Consider the following 23975-nt stretch of genomic DNA (forward strand, 5'->3'; position numbering starts at 1 on the left):
ACCCTAGCTGTATGTAGTTTCATCCCCCTGACCCCACCATAGGGACCCTGAGGGCAGAAACCATGTCTAATTCCTGTTTCATTCAGCTTCATACCCCCAACATTCTGCATGGCGCCAGAAATAAAGTAGAAATTTGTTTTATGATGAATGAATGATATGGTAAATGATAAAATGTAAACTGGTTATTGTATTCTCCCATGAACTAGTTTTTTTTAAAGATTTATTTATTTATTTATTTATTTATTCATTCATTCATTCATTCATGAGAGACACAGAGAGAAAGAGAGGCAGAGACACAGGCAGAGAGAGAAGCAGGCTCCATGCAGGGAGCCCGATGTGGGACTCGATCCCAGGCCACCAGGATCACGTCCTGGATGGAAGGGAGGTGCTCAATCAGCTGAGCCACCCAGGCGTCCCCATGAACTAGTTTTTAATTCCTTAAGGCAGAGGATCAAATTTGGCTTCTAGGAGAAATAATTACCATTTCAAGACATACTTGTTTTATGTTTCACTTTCCAGCTTCTTATATATTGGAATCTGAAATCTGAAACATAAGATTTCCCATAAAGTGTCCATAAAGAAGGTCAAGGAAAATTCTAGCCTTTGGATTTTACTTCCTCTTCTTATCATATATTTAAAGGTTCAGGTGTTTCCGGTTATCTGAAAGTGAATAATAAAACCCTAGAGGTTGTACATATCTGTCTGGATTAGTTTGTTTATTCCTCTGACAATGGCTATATTATCCCCATAGTTTCAAACAGCAATCAGAAAGCTCCCAGAGCATACATCAGGTTTTCAGTGAGCAACTTATTTACTTGGCCACAGAAACTGGACCACCATATGCTAACAGGCTACTGGTTTTCTTTCTTTCTAGAAGGCCACATGTAAAATCCTACTGAAACATATTCTTGCAAGTTTGGGGGCATTCGAAGTAAAGGGCTAGGCTGAAAGGTCCAGTTTGTTAACTGGTGATCAACAAGTGACTTTTATTGAGGATCGTCTGAGCCAGATACTGTCATCTGTTCTCTCAGAGTCAATGTTCACAATAGCCCTATATTACACAGCATTTTTTTTATATTATACAGTATTATGATTATTTTAATTTATCATTATTTACAGGTAATGAGAGAGCATCTACGAAAACTTAAATCATTTGCCACAGCTCACAGAACTAGCAAATCAGACAGGGACACAGACAAAACTCTGCAGATTCCAAGCCTTCACTAGGCCAGGTATCTCCTGGTAGTAGAAATTTGATAAGTCAACAAGGAGTGACAGTGGGTTTTTATCAGAGTCCTTCCAGGCTCCTTACCACACTGCACTCATAGTGAAACAGCACATCCTCTGGCCGGGAGACAGCCAAGAGGCAACAGTGTGAGCTGGTGCCAATCCCACCCAAGGTGATCTGTCCTAGTCTGCAATCAGCTCAGGGCTTTCGTTCTTCTGAGCAGCCCAGATTTTCCAACTGCCTCATTTTCATGGGCTTTCGGCCTGCTGCTTTTTAAAATTTCCTGATTTGTGTGTTTCTTCCCCTTTTGCTTATTTGGGTAGGAATGAGGAAAGGCCACGTACGTCCAGACACTCCAGGAGGCCCAGGGGTGGTCAAGTCACCCCTTTCCTTGCAAAGCCCTTCAGGGCAGAGCCTGGCTGACAGCTGACATAATCTCACATACCAACTGAGAAACAAATAAACAGAGGAGGAGTTTTTAGTAGTAGCCACGACAAAAGAGCAAACAGAGAAGCAGCTGGACGTGAACAAGTCACCACAAATGGCTTTTGCAGTCACGCAGCCCTGCTGGCCTTAAACCTGGAAGAACCTAGAACTAGTCCTTTAAACTATGACTGGCAACTAAATTCCACCTGCTTAGCCAAAGGCCGCAAAGTTGGCCCCCAGCAAAGCATGAAAGAATGTAGGGTTTGTGTCTGGACCTTCGTCCCCCACCCCTCATCTCAGCAGTATTGTGGGGCATGTCAGCTGATAAGGGGTTTCCTGTGTCACTCTCCTGCAGGGACAATTTGCCTTTTGACACCTGGAACGGGGAATCCCCCAGTACTAATTTACTGTTGAATATTTATTTCCTCTTGTGCCGCTCTATTTCATATATTTTTCTCATCCCAGTTAAGATTGATGAATTATTTCACCAAGCAAGCACTTGAAGAGACCTCTTCCATTCCAGACACTATCACATGTAAACTCTGGTTGCCTGTGCCTGTTTTACTTGGGTAGGTACCTTCTAGTGGGATCCAGACAACGCCTAGAGATGCATGGGCCATTTGGACTCAAAGGAACATTGGAGAATTAATAGTATTAATAATAACAACTAGGGGGTCCCTGGGTGGCTCAATGGTTTAGCACCTGCCTTCGGCCCGGGGTGTGATCCTGGAGTCCCGGGATTGAGTCCCACATTGGGCTCCCTGCATGGAGCCTGCTTCTCCCTCTGCCTGTGTCTCTGCCTCTCTCTCTCTCTCTGTGTCTCTTATGAATAAATAAATAAAATATTAAAAAAATAATAACACAACGTTTATTGTGTACTTGCTATGGGTCAAGACTTTGGCTAAGTTTTTATGTTTTACTATTCCATTGAAAACTCACAAGAGCTCTAATGATCTCCACTTAAAGAAGACATGAACTGAAACAAATGGTGGTTAAAAACTTTCCCAAGCCCACTTATTTTTCTCCCCCATTCTGGTAGAATCATGGTGTCCTTCCTCACCTAGTTCTGCCCTCCTTAAGCCAAGCAGGAACACTAGGGGACTGCCTTGGGTCACACAGAGGGTGACTGGTCTCACTGCTTCCATATTAATGGACTGAATGAAGCCTCTGGGAGTTAAAGTAATGAAGGTGTATATGTAGAGCGTTGGGTCTTAAGGGTGTTATTTAGAAGTTGGGGAAGGGGCACCTGGGTGGCTCGTTAAGCATCTGGCTCTTAATTTCAGGTCAGGTCATAATCTCAACATCCTGAGATCGAGCCCCATGTTGGACTCTGTGCTGAGTGTGGAATCTGCTGGAGATTGTCTCTCCCTCTCCTTCTGCTTCCCCAACCCCTGCTCACATACGTGCTCTCTATCTCTCTCTCTAAAAAGGAAGGAAGGAAGGAAGGAAGGAAGGAAGGAAGGAAGGAAGGAAGGAGAAAGGAAGGTAGGAAGGAAGAAAACAAAGAAGGAAGGAGGGAGGGAGGAAGAAAGAAAGAAGAAAGAAAAGAAAGAAAAAGAAAGAAAGAAAGAAAGAAAGAGAAAGAGAAAGAAAGAAAAAGAAAGAAAGAAAGAAAGAAAGAAAGAAAGAAAGAAAGAAAGAAAGAAAGAAAGAAAAGGGAGAGAAATCGAGAGAGAAGCAAGAGAGGAAGGGAGGAAGGGAGAAAGAGCCCAAAACACTGGGGCCAGAGGAGACCATGTCTTTGCAGAGGGCAGGAACAGAGACTTTTGAGAGGGCGTCCAAGGCTGAGAAGTTTGTGAGCAGCAGCAGGTATGGAAGGGAGATGGAGAGAAGAGGATAGGAGTTTTAAGGAGAATTTCTCAGGGTTGTGAATTAGACCTCACTCCTTAAAAGTATCTCAAGGGACACAATAATAATTGCAATTACTTTTATGTTTTTATTGATGAGTATGCAGTGTTTCTCTGAGTGGACTGACAAGTCAGGAATAGGCCACATGGAGCCCTGATTCTCAGAGGGGTTGCACAACCAATTTTCAAGCATTTACCGACAACTGTTTTGTCCTAAGGATGCAAAGAGAAAGAAGTAAGAGCTTTAAGATTAGCAGTCTCACAACCAGGTGTCTACCCTTCCATCTGGAATGACTACTAGACCTTTGGCCTTCTTGGCTGTGCGCCTGCACCCAGGAAGAAATGAAACAAAACAAAGTCAAGGTCCTTAGCTTGGGAGGGGTAGACTGTAACCCACAATGCCCAAAGTGAACCAAAAGGTAACTTAATTCAAACCCTTTATTTGACAAATAAGAAACCTGAAGCCCAGAGGATGAAGTGGCTTCATGGAGCAGGATACCAACAGGGACTGGAGACCCCTGACTGTCTCTTTTCACTGTAGGCTCTCAGGTATTGCTGGGCTGAATCTGGGGACCTCAACATACAATTCCATCTCACTTATCCCTACTCCGAGTGGACAAGACTTATCAGGGACTTCAAGACAGGCTGCATGGAAGCTAGAGACTGGAGGCCCTTCCACATTGCCATGATAAATGTCTGTGACGTGAGCCATAGCTCTTGCCTAGGCAAGCCTCCTGGCTGCTCTCAAGTCCTGTCTCCCCTTGGATTCTGGTCTTGGCACCGCTTGCAAGCAACTCAGAGGACCCTATCATTCATTCAGTTTTACCTTTCATTGAGGGGAGAGGGGCAGAGTGCTAAAAGACTCTGTTCTTTTCCGGACAGTGTTGACTTCCTGCCTCTCTCCACAGCACATCAATGGGAAGCACACTCCTCCGAGATAAATTGAAACTTGGAAAGATCAAAGGTTCATCAGGAAGGCAGTTCATTCCAGTGATCCATCAGCTGTTTGGGTTTGTCTAGGTGGGTAAAGAAACAAGAATTCTCCTTGAGGTGTCACCAAAAAGCTGCCTGTATGGTGGTGGAGGCCCCATGGAGGTTGGATGGTTGGATGGGCCTCAACCTGGTCATTTGTCAAAGGTGTCCGTCATCCTGACACCTGATTTACTCATATTTTGGGTGAATGGGGAGAAGACATTCTACTGGGCCTAATACCATGTGGGCCAAGCTTTCTCTGTCAGCGAGGTGGAGAGCCTGCCATCCTCCGGAGTATCTTAGTCCCTGGAATTCACTGCCAAGACAGGGGAGGGTGAGGGCAAATTTTGTGTCTCTAATGAATCCTCAAGGCTCTGAGTCTGTCAACACCTGGGAGCTGCAGGAGTCAGCAGGTGCTTCCTTCCTTTCCCTCGGACCCACAGGGACCCCAAAACTCTCAAGTGGGATGTTGTCCTGGAGATATTGTGCCCTGGGGCTAGCCCGGGGCTGTAGACACACCACAGTAGGCCAGTGTCAATGACTGTGTTCCTGGCCTTTCCGACTCCTCTCCCAGAAATGCAGGCCATGCCATGAATTTACTGTGTCATCTTGAATGGGCCTCTAAACTTCTTGGGCCCTTGGCTTCTTCATCTATTCAATAATGACCTCCGCCCAGCTATAGTAGACGTAGGTTTTCCAAAGTGTGATTTGTGCCAACCTCTGCCCCCACTCTTGTCAGAATTCCTGAGAATATTTATTTAAAATCTGTGTTCCTGGATCTCATGCCAAAGAATTCTGATTCAATGGTACTGGGGTTGGCCCACGTATCAGCACTGTTAACAGATACCCAAGGTGACATTTTAATGCATCTCACTTCCCTAAATTCATGTCATGGTGGCAAACTGAACCATTCCATTTAGTGCTGGATCATGTCATTTACTGTATTGATTTCCAATTATTTTTTAACGATTTTATCTATTGACAGAGAGAAAGAGCACAAGCAGGTGGAGAAGCAGAGGAAGAGGGAGAAGCAGACTCCCTGTGAGCCCAATGTGGGACCCAATCCCAGGACCCTGAGATCATGACCTGAGCTGAAGGCAGACGCTTAACAGACTGAACCACCCAGGCACCCTGATTTCCAATTATTTTAGTCACATAATACAGCCTGCTTTGAGCAGCAGGCAAGCTCCATGAGAACCAACATTCTAGTCTTTCTCTTTTTCAAAATTTCCCTGCAGGGGAGATTGATTAGAATGGAGCAACAAGGAACTTATTAGGGTGACAGAAATATTAGGGGTATAGGTTACACTGGTGTATCCATTTGTCAAAGCCCACTGAATTGTGACACAAAGAATTTGAATTTCACCATATCTAAGTTATACCTCAATTAAATAATTAACTTTGAGAAGAACAACAAAAAATGCTGACTCAAAATTCCCATATAGTTAACAGAAAGGCAGCCAGCTTGAATCAGATATGCTTCGTTTGAGGGACACTGTCAGCAACATTGGAAAAGGCTCTGCAGCTGGCAATTTCTTTCTAAGCTAAACCCTTTCCCCCTCCTGATCACCAATGGGTGGCAAAGCCAATCTCAGGGTCAGCCCTTGGAGTGGGGACTGGTATGGACTCCAGAGTGCCTCTGGGAAGCACATGGAGAGGAAGGAGTGTCCTGCCCGTCCCCTCCTGGCACCAAGAGGGTCTGAGACACATGTCTGATGTGCAACCAATCAGCCCCAGCTTCTGCCCTCTGCCCACCACCAACACCACCCCCCCAACCCCCCCCCCCCGCCCCCGCCCTGTCACCAAGATAAGGCTGCCCAGCTTCATTCCAGACATTTCCCTGGGGCTGCTTTCCTACATGGAAATGTGCATTGCTTTTTTATTCAGTCCACGCTGATCAAGTATCTCTGCAGCAGGCACTAAAATGAATGAAAAGTGGTGTCTGTCTTCAAACCCTCATAGTCCCGGGGGCCAGCTAAGTAAATGTGCAGTCTGAGGGCAGGATGTGAAGCATCTAGGTGGCTCAGTCGGTTAAGCGTCTGCTTGGCTTAGGTCATGATCCCAGGGTCCTGGGGTGGAGTCCTGCATGAGGCTCTCTGCTCAGAGGGGAGTCTGCTTCTTTTTCTTCTCCCCCTCCCTTTGTTCCTCCTCCCTTGCTCTCTCTTTCTCTCAAATAAATAAATAAATAAATAAAATCTTAAAAAAAAAGTCTGATGGCAGGATGTGAACCACAGTCACAGGTCCTATGAGCTTGTGACCCCAGAGGAGGAATTCATCACTCTGGGGGTGGCGCCTGAGGCACAGAGGAAGGGGCTGGTGGTGAGCTAAGAGGGTTGTTCCAGGGAGAGGGGGTGGTATCATTTAGTTAAGGGAGTGGTGAAAAAAAAGGCTTGGGTACAGGCTAGACCACAAATTGCCTACTGACTTTGGACTTTATCCTGAAACTGCCTAGTCTTGTTGGTTTTTGTTTTTGTTTTTGGTTTTGTTTTTATTTTATTTTTTTCAAATACAGGAGTGACACACTTTGTCTTTTATTTTCCTCCTCTTTTAAACTAAGGAAATGCACAGTAATTTCTACCACCCTAGTCTCCACCCCACAGTGAGTGAGAATGGCCCTGAGCTCCAGCAGTCAGATGTCCTTGGGGGCCACCTCCTTCACCACTCCCCTTCCAGTCATGAGGAAACCCAGAGGCACAGCATATGGACCTCAGTTTCTCCCCAAACCAGCTGAATATCTGAATCCTGATCTTCCACGGTTATACTTGGAACTCTTAAACTTCTAGTGACTTCCACTCTGGCTTGTTCAAGAACCGGTTCTACCATTTCACCAGCAGGAATGCACAGCACGATCCCATTCATCCCAAGGTGTTTTGTCTGGTAACCTCGACGATGACACCAAAGAGCTGAGAATAAGAACATTTCCAAATATATAAAGTCAATGCCATTAGATCCATACTGTAGACATGGTTGGCATGTATTCAGCTACCCAGTCCTTTATTTGGAGGCTGGTCTGCACCTATTAAACACAATTGGGACAAGCCTGGCACTTTCCATTTCCAGCCAAGGACAGATCAAAAGTAACAGCTCAGACTAGGGGAAAGATCCAACCCCACAGCAAGCAGGTGAGGGGGAGAATTTAAAAGTCACAACCACCTGCAGCAACGGATGAAAAGAGAGACAAAAGTTCTCATAATCCCCCTTAGTCCTGGGGGCATTTCTTTCCAGTGGAGCAAACATTTTCATTGCCGCAATGAAACAATTATTTTAATAAGCCATCACGTAAAGGCTACTCAGGTTTGCTGGGCACTGCTTAATCAGGCAGGGACAGGTGCGATATATGTCAGAAAAAAAATACCATGAAGATGATTATAATATGAAAATGTTAGTGCTTCAGAGAACACATTTCAGTTGTCCGGGAATTCCATTTATGGGGACTGGTCACTCCGCAGTTGTACAAATGAATGAAGCATTTGTGCATTTGTAACCTCCACCGAGTATCAGGTGATGGAGCCGCAACAGCCGGTACAGGTAAGCTTACAAACGGGAGTCTGAGCCTTTCCCTTCCCACAATATCAGCTTCCCTCCCTGCACAACCAAATGCTTAGGGAGGGCTGCTTTACCCTTTTAACAGTAACAGGCGGGGAAGCTCCCTGGTGCTTACTCGAGTCTTTCCCAAACCTGCAAGAGTGAGAAGGCGCTGTTTCCTCCCTGCCCCTCAGAACCACACTGGGAAATGGTTTTGTCTCTGTGCCCAGGAGTACCTGTTCTTAAATCAAAGGATCAATGAATCTCATACGTGAGCATCCAGTTAGTAATCCAAGCACCAGTCTGCTCTGTCCGCGACACTCAATAAAACATGGTGCAGGTGAGTGGTTGGTGAAGGTGACATTCTGGGTGAAGCTGGGGTCCTTGGCTGAAAACCTTAAAGCTTGAAAAGCATGGTTGGGTGGAGCTTTGAAGAAAAAACTTACGAGCTGTTGTTTAGTTTTTTGGAATAACACTTCATGCTGGCAAAAAGCTGTCCAGTTTGATTTTCTTCAGCAATTATTCTTTGAAATGTACAAAATGCTCTCGAATGTACTACCTTATTTTTTTTTAAGATTTTACCTATGTATTCATGAGAGACAGAGAGAGGGAGAGACAGAGACAGAGACAGAGACAGAAGCAGAGACACAGGCAGAGGGAGAAGCAGGGTCCATGCAGGGAGCCCGACGCGGGACTCGATCCTGGGTCTCCAGGATCACTCTCTGGACCGAAGGCAAGCGCCAAACCGCTGAGCCACCCAGGGACCCCCGTACTACCTTATTCTTTACATTCTTTCCAAAGCTTCCAAAAGTTTTTCCTTTCTTCCGACTTTGACTCCTGACTTAAAAAAAAAAAAAAAATTTGCACATTCAGAGGAATAGCCAGTCTGTCTGTAAATTGAGTTCATAAAATGGAAAGCTCCTCATTGCATAACTTGGGGTTTTCTGAAGTCTCCTTCTGCTGAAAAATTAGCAAGACGAAAAGGGGAAGATGAAAGCATTATTTTCCTTCTTCATGTTTCACTGGTATTTTCCAAATCCTTGCACTGTTGCTTCTGTTTATTCGGGTCTGTATCGAGTCAGGGTTTTGGATTAATTCTGTTCAGTGACGCTCCATGTTTTCCTGTCTTGCTTTGAGTTAAATCATTGCAGCCCGAACAGAGGAGAACATGAGGCCAGGGATCAAGAGAACTGTGCTCAGGCCATTTAGTATCTTCCTATTTGGCCTTCCTCGGCTATAACACGAGACTAACCCAAGGCCCCACATTGCCTCGCTCACAGGTAGTGTGTGGTTGGTGGGAGAGCACATGTGAAGCATTTTCAAAGGATGGACCTTTATACATCACACAAGATTTCATTATCTAGGACAGTAAGGAATTGAAGCCCACTGGCAGAGAACAGGCTACGGCTACTATCTTCTGGGAAAGTGTTAGTTAACTTCTAAGCCAGAAAACTCGCAGAGCTCATCCATGCAGTTTTTGGTTAAAATGTCAAGTTCCATGCTTCTTATCACTTTATTCAAAAGCAGCTCTCTTGAGAAATAGTTGGCATGATTCAAATTATTGGAACTGTATTGCCTTAGACATCCACCCCTGGGCATTGTCAGAAGCAAGTGTAAGGAGAGCATAAAGGAGAGTCCGCTTACATTTGCTCCTCTCCTGGAATATTTTCTCTGTGCAAGTTTTCTGATTTCATTGTGTTTGCAAAAGGGTAGTGATTACTCAGTGACTGAAAAAAAAATATATATATAGAGAGAGATATATATAGAGAGAAATGAAATCTCACCATTTGTAAAGACATGGAAGGAACTAGAGGGAACTAGAGGGTATTACACTAAGCAAAATAAGTCAATCAGAGAAAGACAATGATCATATAATTTCATTTACATGTGGAATCTAAGAAGCAAAACAGAGGAAAGGAGGGGAAGATAAAATAAAATGAAATCAAAGAGGGAGACAAACCTCTTTGTCTCAATTGAGACTCTCAATTCTAGGAAATGCGCTGAGAGTTGCTAGAGGGGAGGAGGATGGGAGGATGGGAGGATGGGGTAATTGGGTGATAGGCATTAAGGAGGGCACCTGACGTGATGAGCACTGGGTGTTATATGCAACTGAGGAATCACTGAACTCTACTCCGAAACTAACAATACACTATATGTTAACTCATTAAATTTAAATAAAATAAAATAAAAAAATTTTTTAAAGGGGGTAGTGAGACAGCCAGATGCTTCTGGTGGGAATTTCTGTAGACGTTGCTGCAATCAGACCCACGGTGCCTAAAGATACCTTTGGACACAGTTCTTGTCTATGTGCAAATTGTAGCTGCTAACACGGGGCAGAGAGACTGCGTGGGGATCTGCAGGTTGGTTTCCACCTTCCTGGCATTCCTAACCTGGGAGTCTGCGGTTCGGGGTGGATGCTTTCTTTTGTCCTTATTTGCCTGCCTCTCACCTGCTTTACCAGCCAGCTGGCATTGCCCCCGCCTCGCCTGCCTGCTGTTGACTGGACCTGGGGATGTGTTTGGCTTTTCACAAATTGTAAGTAATTATTAACTCTGTGGGGTCAGTTATCGTTTTATGTTCATAACATTGCAGGGGGCTTTGAGATGCCGCAGGTTGATAAGACCTTCGGAGGCAGTTCTCCTGGGGGCTCCCGGGAACTGGCGGATGGGGCCATGGCCCCACACTGGGACTGACCCAGTTTCTGGAGGAGGAAGCGCTTTGCACTGGAAGGCAGGGAGAGCCCTCTGTCCCCAGTCTGGCTTCCTGATCTCATGCCAGGAGCCTCAAGCAGCTAAAATCCTTTAGGCGACAAGGTTTGGGTTTCACTTGGAGCTGTCCTGTTTGGTGAAAGCAAGCAGCCCGTTCGCGTACATTTTGGACCGTTCCTCTGCACCGCCCGAGGGCACCCTGCCACCTGTTGTGCCACCTGCTTGGTGTGGACAGCTGGGAGAAGAATGATTCTAGAAAGGCTCCCACAGTCCCTTGGCTGAGGCCATATATTGAGAGTTCTCTTGGGGCAGATACCTTGTGGGCTCTGGGAGACAGGGAGAGGGTTTAGAGGGCCAAAAGGAGAGGGAGCTGTGGACAGCTGCCCCATGCTTGCCCTTGAGTAGTGAGAGCTCCAGCACAGGGACAGCACCTGTGCCCACAGAGCACTGCCAGAGGTCATGCTTCACCTCCCTGACTTGTCGCACGCAAGTCTGGGAGACACAAATAAGACTGAACTCTTTCCTAGAGTCTCCATGCCCCCAGTGAACACCCCACAGACATCCCTGTATAGTTGGTTGTAACTCATTCGGAATTTCTAAGCATTCTGTGTTGATTGATATGAAAGCCAGTGTGCCAGTGATAAACACTAGTGGGAAACTGGTTCACCCTTTCCTGTAGCCGAGGCTCCACACTTGGTTCATCTCTTGACCCTTCTGGCCAGCTCTCCACCCTCTCTCTGTAGTGGCTCAGGGATCTTTTGAGCAGTCCCCACCCCTAATCAAAGCCTGCTCATAGGAATAAAGCCTAAATCGAATCCACTCACACTAAAAAAACCAATATGTTACCTCTTCCAATAATATTGGCATGATTATTATCCTTTTTTTTTTTTTTAAGATTCCACTTATTTGTTCATGAGAAACACAGAGAGAGAGGCAGAGACACAGGCAGAGAGAGAAACAGACTCCCCAACGGGGAGCCTGATGAGGGACTCGATCCCAGAACCCTCGGATCATGCCTGGAGCTGAAGGCAGATGCTCAACCACTGAGCCACCCAGGTGCCCCTGCATGAATATTATCCATATTGGGAGAAAGAAGTTTCAGTCAAAGGAAAACATATCTAATTGTAAGGTTTTGAGAGAAGTGGAACAAGCATGTATTGAGTGTCTACTATGTCCCTGGTATGCTGTGCACATGATCCAGTTGAATCTGTAAAACAACTCATGAAGGAGGCAGTTTTATACTCACTTCCTCAAAGAGTAAAATGAGAGTAATGTCTCTAAAGGTACATCATGGTTTCAAGCTGAAATGGCTTCTGGACTTCATTGTTAGACCCCTGGCTCATCAGAATCCAGGATTACATGGAAGTATCTCTGAGCTGCTACCAGAAAATGGGAAACTGAGTAAGTGAGAAGAGAGAATCGAGGCGTTTCTCCTTGGCTTTGGCCAGAGCAGTGTCACTTGTGTACGTTTTAAATAATGAATTTCAGGAAAGTTTCTGCATTAGGAGTTCAACTAGAAAATAAGTTTAAAATATCTCTTCGGCAAAGAGGAATTTTTTGAAGTCATTTAAGCAAGGATATACAGGGCTATATTCATTTTTTAAACTGTCACCCTGGCACTGTGTGGAGAATGGATCGAGCCTAGAACCCGTTGTGCAGAGGGCCCAAACTAAGGCTTATGAAGTTAGAAGTTTGTGAAGACAAGAGAACAGATGCGAGAGATGCTGGGGAGATCAGCCTTCCAGCCCTGGTGACTCCAGGCCTGGTCTTTGGACCAGCAGCCTCAGCACCACTAGGGAGACTGTGAGAAATGCAAATGCCCAGCCTCCTCCCCACCCCTACCAGCCACAAGAGCAGAATTTGCATTTTGACCAGATCCCCAAGGGATCCCTATCTTCCTCCCACTTGAAATGTCAGAAGCATTGCTTTAGCAATGCCTCAGCTCTGTTTGCCTGGCAAAGGGGAATGAGGAAACACTACATGATGACTTTGACCTTCTGCTTCGGTCATCCTGAAATAGGTGGCCTGTTGGAAGAGCACTTTGCCTCAGCAGCTCAGTTATGGCAAGGCCTTTCTGGTGCCAAGGCATCTATCCAAGTGAGCTGGCAAGTAATTGCACTGGCTAAGGACCTAGTTGCTCTCTTACTATATTCTCCCTTTCTCTGTGGGTACAGATTTCTTCAAGCATCTAGGACCATCTCCCTGGATCTGGGGTGTCCTACTGAATTGGTCCGTGGTAAACCTTTTCTGCCTAGATTATTCTTTTTTTTTTTTAAGATTTTATTTATTTTTTCATGAGAGACAGAGAGAGAGAGAGAGAAAGAGGCAGAGACACAGGCAGAGGGAGAAGCAGGCTCCATGCAGGGAGTCCGACGTGGGACTTGATCCTAGGACTCTAGGATCACGCTCTGGGCCAAAGGCAGGCGCTAAACCGCTGCGCCACCCAGGAATCCCTGCCTAGATTATTCTTGACTTTCTTTTATTCTCTCCCAACATTTTCTTATCTAATGGTTTATTCTCTCCGGGCTCACTGATGTAAACTAAAATGCTGATGGCAAGGTATCGTCCTTCTTCAAAGAAATATTTCAGTATTCACCGAACCTTAATTCACTGCCATTAGAGATAAGACTATTTCAAGCGTGGAGTTAATGAGGTAACATTTGGAGGCATGGGGGTCTTTAAGATCTGCTAAATGAGACGGCACCATGTCCTGTTGCTCCTCCACACATACCTTGTGCTCCTGAAATTCTTGATCTCAAGGGACTGTGTTCATTCCTATGTGGAATGCGATTCTCCAGCTCTCCTGCTGCCTCCAGCCTGAGGTAGGTACCCCCACCTGTGTGGTCCCCTTGGGCATACCTCCATTGGGGCGTGCTATCACACTACTACAGCTTGTTGATTTACATGTCCCCCCCTTGATTCTGTGTCTTTTCATCTTTACACCCTCAAAGCATAGCAGAGTGCCTGGCTCACACCGGAGGCACAATAAATATTTGTTAAATGAGTCAATGAAAGAATGTGTGACTGTGGATGAGGCTGGTTTTGGGTGTAGGATGGATTTGGGGAGTCAGAACGGTAGTGCATTCAGCAGTTTGGGATCAGAATTCATGAACTTCTTGATTTATGCTGAGATTAGGAGCTACTCTGTATTCTCAAATGTGATTTTGAGTATCTCCGAATTACTCTTAATATCCTAATGGGCTTATCTGGTGAACAATAATCTAGAACATTCCTCCTGACCTTAACTTTTCAGGCAAGCATTGAAACCTGCTGCTCAGTTATTTTTCCCTAAGAAACTTGAATACCTCTGACTGCAAAGTGGGTTTGGTCACTTATTTTACTTTTATGGGTGTTTTATTCTTAGTTGCAGAGGTATTTTTAGTATGCTTTTACTCATTGAACACTTAGAGCCCAAGGAACAATAGACTTGCATAAGTTGACTCTGGCCAACTCTATTTGTGAGGGAATTCCTGGCCTTAAGAAGTGATGGACTCCTACCCAGTCTAGCCACCTCAAACGAATTCCAGGACAATACAAGGAATGTCAAGAATAGCAGAGCAGGAAAATACTTCTGTTGCAGCTTCAGACTTGAGGGATGCATTCCTCCCCACCTCAACTTAATAATCTCCCTACAGAAGGAGGAAACATAGATCCCTGGGAACAAAGAATGATGGAGTATGTGGGTACACGAATGGATACATGTGCATTTTGTTGTCACTATTGTAATCAATGATCCTCTGTTGTTGAAAACAGAGATTATAATATTATCCTGATTGACAAGCAAGCTTTGTGATTTATCTTCTAGTGTTCTCTACTAATGATCCTCTGAATATAGTCTACTCATTGCTTTTTCCTTGCCTTTCATTCTTTATCCTAATACCTCTGAAATGTAGTTCTCGTTCTGCATGCTCCCTACCCCCATGGTGGCCATTTCTTCTTTATTTCAAGGCTCCATTCTCCCATAGCTCTGCTCAATGTCACACAGTTCTATGTGGTAGCACATTGGTCTTTTCTGGTCACTACTGCATGTATATTACATAAGAACATTGAAAGTATCTTTGAAAACAAGCCCCCCCCCTACAAAAAAAGAAAAAGAAAACAAGCCCCAAGCTTATTTTCAGCCCTCTTTTCCCCATGACGTGGTAATAACACTGGGCTTATTACAAATCACAGATGCGCCACCCAGATGAATCAAGACCATTTTCTTGTCCTCTAGCAGAAGGATGGTGGCTGGCTTCTCTTCCAACATTGGAGAGAAATGCCTTAAATTCATGCTCTGATCATCCGAGTTAGATAGCATGCACATGGTTAAGACTGAGATGAATTGGAGCTCCTGGAAATGATGCTTGTCGGGAAGAGAGAAGCACCAAAAGCCTCCTTTGCCTCTTTTCAACATTTCTTAAAGCCAATCCCAACTTTAGTTACACTACTTCTAAATCAAGATACTTCACCAGATTTCCTCTTGTGTCTGCCATAGTTTTGCCAATCCCCACAACAATATTATTTCAACTGTAACAGAATTTTTGACTAGGTTGAAAATTGACCTACGGAAGGCAAAGTATACCTGAAATGATTAATATTTTTTCAAGTTTCTATGTTGCATGTCTTGGGTTAAAATGCAAGAAACTAACTTTCGACACAAAAATAGGTGTCTAACCCTGGCGTGATCATGAGAAAGCAACAACTTTTCACTGTGTGAACCATTTATATGTCCTATGAATAGCCAAAAAAAAAAAAGAAAAAGAAAAAACAAGGAAGAAAAAGAAACAAAAAATGAAACATCATATCTAAATCAAAACTGTACTAATCAGATCTTAGTGACAATGAAAGATTTTTCTTTTTTAACATCTCTGGAATGGGCACAAACATAATATAGGGGCGAACTGCATTGGAAGTCCCACATTGCAGGGGCACCTGGGTGGAACATTTGGTCAAACATCTGACTCTTGATTTTGGCTCCTCACGGCATGATCTCAGGGTGATGAGATATATCCTGGGAGTTGGGCTCCAGACTCAGTGGGGAGTCTGCTTGTGATTCTCTCTCTCCCTCTGCCTCAGCCCTTGCCCTCTCTCATGAGCATATGCACTCTCTGTCTTGCAAAAAATGTCCCATATTGCAGAGAATATTTCAACCTCTAATTCAGTTATTTTTCCTTTCCTTTTCTTTTTTCTTTCTTTCTTTTTCTTCTTCTCCTTCTCCTTCTCCTTGGGGGGTGGTATGTGTGTGTTTTGTTTTTTGCTGTCTGGAAGGTGAAAAATCATATAGTTCAGTGACATAAAGTCTGAAAAATTTATTGGAGAAGTTCCTAGAAGAAAAGTCCTGCTAGCTTCTATGTTCCCTGTCTTGCTCCCATGAGAACACTGTGTACCCTCCAGAGCCTAGGGGGGTCTAATGAGGCTATATTTTTTCCATATCCACAGTCAGCTACTTAGGGGCCTAAGAGGTAGAGCACATGTTCCTACTCTTTTTAAGAGGGATCAGACCAGATCTTGTTATTGCCCCTTCAGTTCTGCTACTCTGCCTCCAGTAATGCTCAGGATTTGGTAGTTTAGGGGAAAAGAACGCCACTTATGCCCCTGGACAGGTATGACATAATTGTTGTCCGTGGCATGCCAGGATTTTATCAATTCCAGCCTGTGATCGGTTCCTGCCCTGAAGAATGTGTTCTGATTGTGTCTACCACTGCTGGCACATCTACAAATAAGATAAAAACACAGTTGTTAATCATCTGGCACCTTTTAAAAAGACATGATTATCCTGCTGTCTAGCTTTTGGTGTTGTTAAGGTCTGACATGCAATTGTGAGACGTGCTAGTGCTTTCCTCTATTGGCTCCAAATCAGGGATGATCAAATGTTTCAGACCAGAGCTCAGCCAGATCCTGAGCTGCAAAGGCTCCTCTTACCTGGCCAGAAAGTGGTAACCCCTTCCTCCCCCAGTTTCTCCAGGTTTATCCCAATTGTCTCTATCATACTTCTTCTCAAGGGCACATGTATAAATAAATTAAATGCATCAAGAAGATAACAAGTGTGTGTAAAACAGTCTCAACTTTAGGTAGTAGTGAGCCTTATTGATTCAAGATATCTTAGGCCAGAGAATGGAATGGGATTATCCACCTTTTTCTTTCCGTTTCTCACATTCCAAAGGTTAGTTTGGTGCTGCCCAAATGCCAGACAGAGAGCGTGCCCAACACCAACTAGAACAGCAAGTTGAAACCATCATTTTCTCCCTCAGATAGTCACCCAATCCCAAATGTCCCATTTGTGTGACTAACACCAGTACCCTCGGTGTGACCTTGAACACCTGACTTTCTTTACTTGCTGAAGGCGTGGGGCATCTCTTGCTCATGATCACCACTGCTGACCACCCACAACAAGGCTCACATCTGGATTGTGAAAGCAGCTCCTACTCTGTGTACCTGCATTCAGCCTTTCTCTCTGCCCTACCCCTCCTCTGTGTCTTCCAGAACAAGCTTCCACAAGTGCTGTTGGCAGTGCCATCTGGTGATTCAATAAAAAGTTCAGCCAATTGCCTTAGATCTCTGACAACTGACTATTTTAAGTTCTTCTTTCTCTCTTATTTCTCCTCAACACTGCCTGTTTCTAGCTCAGATAATGGGCTTGTTCTTCGCTTCACAGAACTGGCTAGATATTTGCCCTGAAGGCTTCGTTCAAATCTTTCCACTAGTCAGAGCTTCTCTCTTCCCCTAATCTCCTTGCCCTCCTCAAGACCCGAGTTTCAGCTCCAGAAGATCACTGTCATTAACCAGTAGACCATTCTGATGACCTCTTCATTTTGCTTCCTTGTCCCCTCGAAGGTTTTAGGTGATTGACGTTAGAGTCAATAGCAAACCATTTTGACCTGATGATATTTTGTTTCATAATTACTCACGAGGCACTCCTAGTACATTTGGAGTGTACCTTGACCAAACTGTCCCCAACTCAACTACGTCATAGAAAACTTTTTGAAGTCAGGAACATGTTTGTCTCCTCTTGTCCTTTATGTAAGCCACCCCCTCAACAAAGACATGTATCTATTCAGCATGCCTTCAGCAAATGTCCATAGATGTATAAGGACTGCAGGCACAGGAGTGAGGAAGACAGACCCAGTCCTTGGCCTTAAAAGCCAGTGGGCGTATAGAGCTAATATTCTGGGACATAAAAGGAAAATGAGGCACATAATTTCCAAAGGAATAAAAAAAGCAAGTGTGATAGTTTCATGAAAAGTGGCAAGGGGGATGGGAAAGTCACATCTAATGATTTATTTCATGATACAACAATGCAGGTAGAGAATAACATGGCAGGTCATGAACACAGCCCATCTGTCAGATTCTGCAGACCTTCTATGTCCTCTCAAAATAGTAGGACCAGTCTTCTATAGAATACCTAGGAGTAGGAGTTTTCTATATCTTGGTCTGGTAATGGCTACACAGGTGTATACATATATAAAAATCCATCAAGCTGTGCACATATTATAATTCGATTAAAAAGGTCCTGTGTGTCTGTGTATGATAAGGGAAAATTGTAAGAAGAAAAGCAAAGTAAAAATTTGGCTGTCGGCATGACCTCTTACTCCCATAAAACTCCCCCCAGATCAGTCCTGCCTAGATCCCTAGGACCTAGGTTGGAGATACTTTTGTGGCCATAAAGTGCAGAGCCATCTGAATGGATTCTTGTTGCATCTCATGTGAATCTTGAGGGGAGCAAGTGATTCTTAGATACTGGAGGATTAGTAATGAGCCTGAATATCAGTGCAGTGTTTCTGAATTCTGGAAGCACATAAGGACCACCAGAGCATTCTTAAAGAGACATCAGTGCATGGACCCCACCCTCTGAGATTCTGATTCAATTGATCTTGGGTGGGGTCCTGTACCACTATTTTTTAAAAGGTACCGTTTTTAATGTGCAGCAAGAATTCATAATCCCTAGTGAATCCCATGCCCTCTTTATAGAGTTAAGGAAATGAGATTTCACAAAGTTTAAGTGATTTGCCTCAGGCAGTGCTTCTGGGTACACGTTCTCAATTATTGGGGGAGCATGTGGAGTGTATCCATGCCTGGGAAGAGCCACTGTTTCAAGGTTACAAAAGCCTAAGTGGTCAGAGCCAGGAATCCAATCCAAGTGTTTTGATTCTTAACCTCTAGTTTGTTCCACTTCATCTCCCCCAAATGGAGACATCATTATTGGCAAGAGCTTTTGAAATAAAAATTGTAGCTATTGCTTTAATCTAAATGGGAACTCATTAGAGCAACCCCACTGACTGGAAACATTAGAAGGAATCTAGGAGGGTGGAATTTACTTTTTAAAATTCTTGATGTGAATAAACAATATCAATGGCTCTCCCAGGTCTTATTTCTTATTTCCCTCCTCACCAGCCTACCTCCAGCCCCCGTTAATCCATCTGACATAACACTCCGTGTGGCATCACTCGGCACACTTCCACATTATAATATAATAATTCAAGAAACCAGAAAAATGAGGGGAATGTTGGTTAGAAAAAGACTAATGAAGAAGCTGATGTCCATTGAAGCAACTATTTGAGAAAGAGCATTAATGAGGTCTTTCCAAGTTAGCTTAAAACTTTCAGCAGTACATGAGCTGCCCAACTAAAATGACTTCAAGACTCTACAATGGTAACTGGAAATCTACAAGCAGTTATTTAAGACATTGACTACAAGGTCTGTTCCTAACAGCCCACAGAAAATTCATTAGTGAGACCACCATTTAGAAGCAAATATGAAGGACTTTCTCAGAAATCCATCATCCAGATGAGTTGAAAGTAGCTCATCTCCCTACAGTTTTTTTTTATCAGTGCTTTCCTTTGAGGTAATCAAGGCAATTTCTGCATTCACTTGTGATGACTGCTCTTCTCTCCATTTTATCACTTTCATCTGGATAGTTATGTACGTTTTTGTGGGATGATCATTATGTTTTTTAACAAGAGTACACAGTACATTTAAACAGGAAAGAGAGATACATCTATCAGACTCTGTGTCAATGTGGTTGGATAAGTGCATGTAGATGAGAGATTGGTTTAGATCAGATCTAACTTTTTTTCAGGGTTGGTAAATGTAGAAAATAAATTATAGTGGAATTCTGATGCTGAGTAGTACTGAATACAGCTGTGGTCTGACATGGAGAAGGACAACATGGGGAATTTTTCTTCAGATGGTTTCATCTTTCCTCCCCCCCCCTTTTATTTGCTGTTTTAAAAAAATTTTTAATTCCAGTGAAGTTAGCATACCGTATTATGCTAGTTTCAGGTGTACAATGTAGGGATTCAACAACTCTGTACATTACTCAGTGCTCATCATGGAAAGTGTCCTCTTAAACCCCTTCACCTATTTCACTCATCCCCCATCTACCTCCCCTCTGGTAACCACCAATTTGTTCTCTCTTAAAGAATCTGTTTTGTGGTTTATCTCCCCCCCCTTTTTTTGTTTTATTTCTTAAATTCCACATATAAGTGAAATCATACAGTATTTGTCTTTCTCTGACTGACTTATTTCACTTAGCATTATATTCTCTAGCCTCATCCATGTTGTGGCAAGTAGTAAACTTTCATTCTTTTCTTTTTTTAAAAGATTTTTAAAAAAAATTTATTTGAGAGAGAAAGAGAGAAACAGACTCTGCCCTGAGTGTGGAGCCTGACTTGAGGCTTGATCCTACGACCCTGAGGTCATGATTTGAGCTGAAACCAAGAGTCAGATGCTTTAACTGAGCCACCTAGGTGCCTCAAGATTTCATTCCTTTTTAAAACTGAGTAATATTCGACTTTAAATATGTGTATACCGGCTCTTCTTTATTCATCTATCAGTGGACATTTGGGCAACTTCAATAATCTGGCTATTGTAAATAATGCCGCAGTACACATAGGGGTGCATGTATCATTTCAAATTTGCATTTTCATATTTTTGGGGTAAATACTCAGTAGTGGAATTCCTGGATCATATGGTAGTTCTATTTTTAAATTTTTAGGGAATCTCCATATTGTTTTCCAGCGAATGAGTGGCTGTACCAGTTTGCATTCCCACCAATGGTGCGTGAGGGTTTTCTTTTCTCCACATCCTTACCAACACCTGTTGTCATCTTTTCTTTCTGACTTAGAGGAAGAGTTGTTTTATAGATATTCAATAAATGTTTGGTCATCTATTTATTCATTTTTCCAACCAGCATTATAATGTTGCCAACTGTTTAACAACCCCTGCTAGGTGTTAGAGTATGCCTGTGAATAAAATATAGTGCATGACCATAAAGTTTTTGTGGATGCCTTATTCAATGAATGAATACAGGGAAGAAAGCAAAAAAAATAGTGCTGCGGGTGGCACCTAGGGGGATCAGTTAAGACTTGATTTTGGCTCAAATCATGATTTCAGGGTTGTGAGATCAAGCGCTGCATTGGGTTCCACACTCCGCACGGAGTCTGATTGAGATTCCCTCTTTCCCTCTGCCTCAGCCCTTTCCCCCGCTCTTTCTCTCTAAACAAACAAACAAACAAACAAACAAACCAACAGATAAATTAATAAATCTTTTTACAATGCAACAAAAAAAAAAAGGCTAGGGGAATAACAATACTAGAACAGTGTTGAGAAAGCACAGTTTTGAGTCAGGCAGATGCTGGTTTAAATCTAAAAGTCACTTCTTACCATCTTTGTGACTAAAGTCAAGAATTTAGAGTAACAGAAGCATTTGGTAAAGAATACTTATGTTGGTTGGGGTCCCTTGAGAACCAAAAGGCAAAACAAGGCCTTCAATAGATTTATTGAAGAAAACACCTGTGAAGGATAAAGGAGGAAGAGGGAGTATGCAGGAAGGCTCCTCGGACTATGATGTAGGTCTGATTCCTGGGAAGCAGAAAAGGAAGGTAGGAGGATTGGATAGGGAGAATCTGAGATTCCAGTGCCATTGCAAGACAGTTTTGGCTGAGTTGATGGGAATCTCTGAACCAAAGTCATCCATTGGAGAAAATTTGCATCTCACAAGAATGGCATCTATGCTTAGCCATTGGGCAAGAGCCATTTACCTGAAGTGTGGCTTCTGAGAATGTGGTCATGGATCCAAAGGGTAGTAGTTGGTGTTGTCACTCACTTATGCCCCACCACAGCAGGACATCTAAGCATCCATGACCACTGCAATGCTTTTGACTTGGAAAATAAAAAGGGATATTCAACTGACATTTGCTTAAACCAGGAGTTGAAAAGCCTTTTCAATAGAAGAGTAGACAATAAATCTTATAAACTTTGTGGGCCATACAACTCTGCTATAAGATGAGAGATGCCATAGACATTATGTTAATATGTAGTATTCCAATAAAACTTTATTTATAAAAACAGGCAGGAAGACAAAATTGGCCTGCAGAGCATGGTTTGCAGATACCTGGCTTATGTGGATAAGGTAATATTTCCTCATGTGGTGTTCAGAGATAAGATTGCAGGTGATGCTTCAGTGACTCAACATGATATTAGACTTTTCTGTCTTTTGCTCTTTCATTCTCAGTATTATTTTAAGGCTACCAGCTGTTTTTCTTTTTTCTAAATTTGCGGTAAGCAAAATTTTATTTCAAAATTGTATTTTGCTGTAGAGTTCTTAAAATATAGAACATCATGTAGGTATTCTTTAATATTTTAACATATATTTTAAAATAGCTTTTGATAATTACATTGTTTTAATTATTAGCTTAGTTTAATTTATTTTTATTTTTTATGTCTTTTTTAAAATTTAATTTTATTTTTTTACTGGAGTTCAATTTGCCAACATATAGCATAATACCCAGTGCTCATCCCACCAAGTGCCCCCCTCAGTGCCCATTACCCGATTTTCAACAGAAATCTTTTCAGTATTTTTAAAGATAGCAATGACTTCTCTGATGCCTATCCCTTATATAAGGTGAAAAAATGATTTTTCCTAAATCTCCAAACATCAGTTAATTCATTAATTAATCATATATTTATTGAGCAGTTATTTCAGATCAGATATTATCAGTTCTCTCACAGTTAACAAAACAGAACAAATCTTTGTCCAAATGAAGCTGACATACTAGGAGGGTGAAGGAGATGACAGAGACTCACTGTGGGTACTGTATTGAGATTTTGCTGAAGGAGGGGTCAAGATAGAAGCATGGAGTCCCATTAGAAAGCTTGAGAGCAAGAGCTACTGGTGATTTGGAGCAGAATGGCAGCAGTCGAGGTAAGGAGAAGCATAGATTGCACAATCTGAGGATTGACTGGATATGGACTGAGTATGACAAGAAGAGGAGGCAATGATGACTATGCCTGAGAGGATTGCATACTGGAGACACAGGGGTTGGCATTGACTTAGATGGCAAAGATAGGCAGTGAGCAGATACACTGGGAAGGCTGAGAGGACAAATTGGATTTGTCAGACCGAGAGTCCTATTGACATCCTGGCCAAGGATGCTGAGCTGGCAGTTGGAAACATAAGTTTGCATTTAGACTTGAAGTCCACACTGTAGATGTAACTTTGGGAGTCTTTCGCATATGCTTACATATCATCACCTGGATGATAGACAGATTACTTTGTCATATAGACAGACTACTCCTAGCTGCAGAGAAGGTAGAGAAGTATATGTTCACCTTTTCCATCTTCCACAGAGAAAGGCAGCCAGAGATAAAAGGATTGATCCTTCAACTAGCAACATCTGGACTCATGTCTCTTTAGTTCTTCCTATGCAAAACAGGGATAATAAAATTTACTTTACATGATTATGCTGAAGATTCACCTGAGGTCAGCGATAGAAAGCTCCAGGCATACATAATATGTCCTTTAAATATACAAGTTCCCCTTGCTTCCCTTCAAGTGATCTGAGATGTTATGGTAAGTTGTTAACTCAGTCTATAATACTTATTTTTGGACTTCCTCATTTAATAAACCAGTGACACTGCTATTTTTACTTTCACTGCTGTGGCAGAAGAAAGGAATTTTTTCTTCCCTGCCCCCCAGAGCCACATACTTTTGAGAGTTGGATTGGTTAAGCTGGCTCTCTTCCTCTCAATGACTCTTCATTCTCATTTCTAAGGGGGTGCTGTTTTCACTTTTACACTTCAGTTCCTGTGAGTAGTAATGGGCAAAGAATTTATAAATTCTTAGTAATGATTAACCATTGCAAGATAGAGACAACTCTCCCCCAACCTGAGACTTCACTGGAGAATATGTGGGAAGAACACTCACAAAGTACAAAGAAGTCCAAGGCAACATGAAGGGTGTCTCACTGAAGGCCAGGTGGAGGCTACTTGGCGGAATGAAGTCAGAGC

At 43.1% G+C, this 23975-nt stretch overlaps 1 long non-coding RNA gene across 1 annotated transcript in view; it reads left to right on the top strand.

The window, feature by feature from the left end:
* The first annotated feature begins 10402 nt into the window (after nt 1-10402).
* Nucleotides 10403-23975, top strand: part of LOC118353357 (uncharacterized) — a 100745-nt gene continuing 87172 nt past the window's right edge. The window contains exon 1 of the long non-coding RNA XR_004812157.2: nt 10403-10533. This is a non-coding gene — a long non-coding RNA (uncharacterized LOC118353357). The remainder of the gene's footprint in view (nt 10534-23975) is intronic.

This window comes from Canis lupus, chromosome 35 (genome assembly GCF_003254725.2).
Source record: "Canis lupus dingo isolate Sandy chromosome 35, ASM325472v2, whole genome shotgun sequence".
Lineage (NCBI taxonomy): Eukaryota > Metazoa > Chordata > Mammalia > Carnivora > Canidae > Canis > Canis lupus.